The 3,254-nt window shown below is 42.5% G+C and overlaps 2 non-coding genes across 2 annotated transcripts; both read left to right on the top strand.

The window, feature by feature from the left end:
• Nucleotides 1–1,342: 1,342 nt before the first annotated feature.
• On the top strand, nucleotides 1,343–1,425 carry trnal-cag (transfer RNA leucine (anticodon CAG)). Its single transcript has one exon. It is a non-coding gene; the product is annotated as a tRNA-Leu (tRNA).
• A 1,101-nt stretch (nucleotides 1,426–2,526) lies between these two features.
• On the top strand, nucleotides 2,527–2,609 carry trnal-cag (transfer RNA leucine (anticodon CAG)). Its single transcript has one exon. It is a non-coding gene; the product is annotated as a tRNA-Leu (tRNA).
• Nucleotides 2,610–3,254: the final 645 nt, after the last annotated feature.

Raw genomic sequence — 3,254 nt, 5'->3', positions numbered from 1 at the left:
TGGGCTCCTGCCTGTGCCATTAAACCCCTACAACTCATCCAGAACGCCACAGCCCGTCTGGTATTCAACCTTCCCAAGTTCTCTCACGTCACCCCGCTCCTCCGCTCTCTCCACTGGCTTCCAGTTGAAGCTCGCATCCGCTACAAGACCATGGTGCTTGCCTACGGAGCTGTGAGGGGAACGGCACCGCAGTACCTCCAGGCTCTGATCAGGCCCTACACCCAAACAAGGGCACTGCGTTCATCCACCTCTGGCCTGCTCGCCTCCCTACCACTGAGGAAGTACAGTTCCCGCTCAGCCCAGTCAAAACTGTTCGCTGCTCTGGCCCCCAATGGTGGAACAAACTCCCTCACGACGCCAGGACAGCAGAGTCAATCACCACCTTCCGGAGACACCTGAAACCCCACCTCTTCCAAGGAATACCTAGGATAGGATAAGTAATCCTTCTCACCCCCCCCTTAAAATGATTTAGATGCACTATTGTAAGTGGCTGTTCCACTGGATGTCAGAAGGTGAATTCACCAATTTGTGAAGTCGCTCTGGATAAGAGCGTCTGCATTGTTTATAAGAGTAGTTCCATTGTTCCTTTAGCGAATCCTAGTGGTGAGATTGTGTATATGCACCCTGGCCTGAAATAAATGGCTTAAGATAATGGAAATTATATACAGTTAACACGAGCAGTGAATAACTATCGTATTTTTAACATTCTGCAAAAACAGCTCGTTGACTAGAGGTTGAAAGAGAATTGCACGAATTTCACAGGCGGGCCACAAACAGGCAAATAACAATGGCATCTCAGAACGCACAACTCATCGTCCGTTGTCACTGGATTGTATTGGTGGGAGAAAAAAATATGGTCTGCAGGGTAATCGAACTCGATGCATCTAAAGTCAAGCCACGGGTCACAGGTGAGACCCCTATTAAACCCCCAAATATATCAAATAAAATACGATTGCGTTAAAAATAACCATTAAGCCATTTGCTAAGACTCCCCCCATTTTGACATGTGGAAGGGTTGTCACTCACCCTGATGGTTGCTGATACTTCCAGACACTTTTTCGGTCTTATCTGAGGTATTTTATCATTTATATCAGAATGGCCATATTCTGAGGCCACTTTAACGCTCAATCAATGACGATTTACTAGGCTTTCCCGTTGACGGACATATTGAAGATAAATCAATGTCAGGAGTTTTTAATTGATAAAAACCAATGACTATTTGATGTTGAAAGTGCAAGTCAGTATTGTGCATTTACTGGTCTTTGCGGTGATCTCAGAGGCCGAACCTATATCTACTTTTACCTAGTACCCTTTATTCCGACACCAGATGTAGCTTTTAACAGTCAGGATGGCCGAGCGGTCTAAGGCGCTGCGTTCAGGTCGCAGTCTCCCCTGAGGCGTGGAGTTCGAATCCCACTTCTGACACATTTTGAACGCCTGCATGTCATACTGCTTTGCAAGAACCATTTGATCAATAAATGGCTTAAGATAATTGAAATAACACCTACTTAACGTGAATAAATGTCTTATTTTTAACATCATGCAAAAACAGCTAGTTGATGAGAGGTTGAAAGAGAATTGCACAAATTTCACAGGCGGGCCACAAACAGGCAAGGTTAAGGATAAGCCTAATGATCATACTTGTTCACAAGAACGGAAATATAAAATAGCGGTACATAGTACGAATATATCAACATCAATCAGTGTTATTTATGGTAAGAAAGAGCTTGCTCATTGTTTATAAGAGTAGTTCCATTGTTCCTTTAGCGAATCCTAGTGGTGAGATTGTGTATATGCACCCTGGCCTGAAATAAATGGCTTAAGATAATGGAAATTATATACAGTTAACACGAGCAGTGAATAACTATCGTATTTTTAACATTCTGCAAAAACAGCTCGTTGACTAGAGGTTGAAAGAGAATTGCACGAATTTCACAGGCGGGCCACAAACAGGCAAATAACAAATGGCATCTCAGAACGCACAACTCATCGTTCGTTGTCACTGGATTGTATTGGTGGGAGAAAAAAATATGGTCTGCAGGGTAATCGAACTCGATGCATCTAAAGTCAAGCCACGGGTCACAGGTGAGACCCTTGTTAAACCCCCCCCCCCCAAATATATCAAATAAAATACGATTGCGTTAAAAATAACCATTAAGCCATTTGCTAAGACTCCCCCATTTTGACATGTGGAAGGGTTGTCACTCTCACCCTGATGGTTGCTGATACTTCCAGACACTTTTCGGTCTTATCTGAGGTATTTTATCATTTATATCAGAATGGCCATATTCTGAGGCCACTTTAACGCTCAATCAATGACGATTTACTAGGCTTTTCCCGTTGACGGACATATTGAAGATAAATCAATGTCAGGAGTTTTTAATTGATAAAACCAATGACTATTTGATGTTGAAAGTGCAAGTCAGTATTGTGCATTTACTGGTCTTTGCGGTGATGGCAGGAGGCCGAACCTATATCTACTTTTACCTAGTACCTTTATTCCGACACCAGATGTAGCTTTTAACAGTCAGGATGGCCGAGCGGTCTAAGGCGCTGCGTTCAGGTCGCAGTCTCCCCTGGAGGCGTGGGTTCGAATCCCACTTCTGACACATTTTGAACGCCTGCATGTCATACTGCTTTGCAAGAACCAGTTGATCAATAAATGGCTTAAGATAATTGAAATAACACCTACTTAACGTGAATAAATGTCTTATTTTTAACATCATGCAAAAACAGCTAGTTGATGAGAGGTTGAAAGAGAATTGCACAAATTTCACAGGCGGGCCACAAACAGGCAAGGTTAAGGATAAGCCTAATGATCATACTTGTTCACAAGAACGGAAATATAAAATAGCGGTACATAGTACGAATATATCAACATCAATCAGTGTTATTTATGGTAAGAAAGAGCTTGCTCATTGTTTATAAGAGTAGTTCCATTGTTCCTTTAGCGAATCCTAGTGGTGAGATTGTGTATATGCACCCTGGCCTGAAATAAATGGCTTAAGATAATGGAAATTATATACAGTTAACACGAGCAGTGAATAACTATCGTATTTTTAACATTCTGCAAAAACAGCTCGTTGACTAGAGGTTGAAAGAGAATTGCACGAATTTCACAGGCGGGCCACAAACAGGCAAATAACAAATGGCATCTCAGAACGCACAACTCATCGTTCGTTGTCACTGGATTGTATTGGTGGGAGAAAAAAATATGGTCTGCAGGGTAATCGAACTCGATGCATCTAAAGTCA

The sequence above is a fragment of the Oncorhynchus masou genome, unplaced genomic scaffold (assembly GCF_036934945.1).
Source record: "Oncorhynchus masou masou isolate Uvic2021 unplaced genomic scaffold, UVic_Omas_1.1 unplaced_scaffold_16136, whole genome shotgun sequence".
Classification (NCBI taxonomy): Eukaryota; Metazoa; Chordata; class Actinopteri; order Salmoniformes; family Salmonidae; genus Oncorhynchus; species Oncorhynchus masou.
The sequence above is the reverse complement of the archived record's forward strand: the minus strand, read 5'-3'. Positions and strand labels throughout refer to the sequence as shown.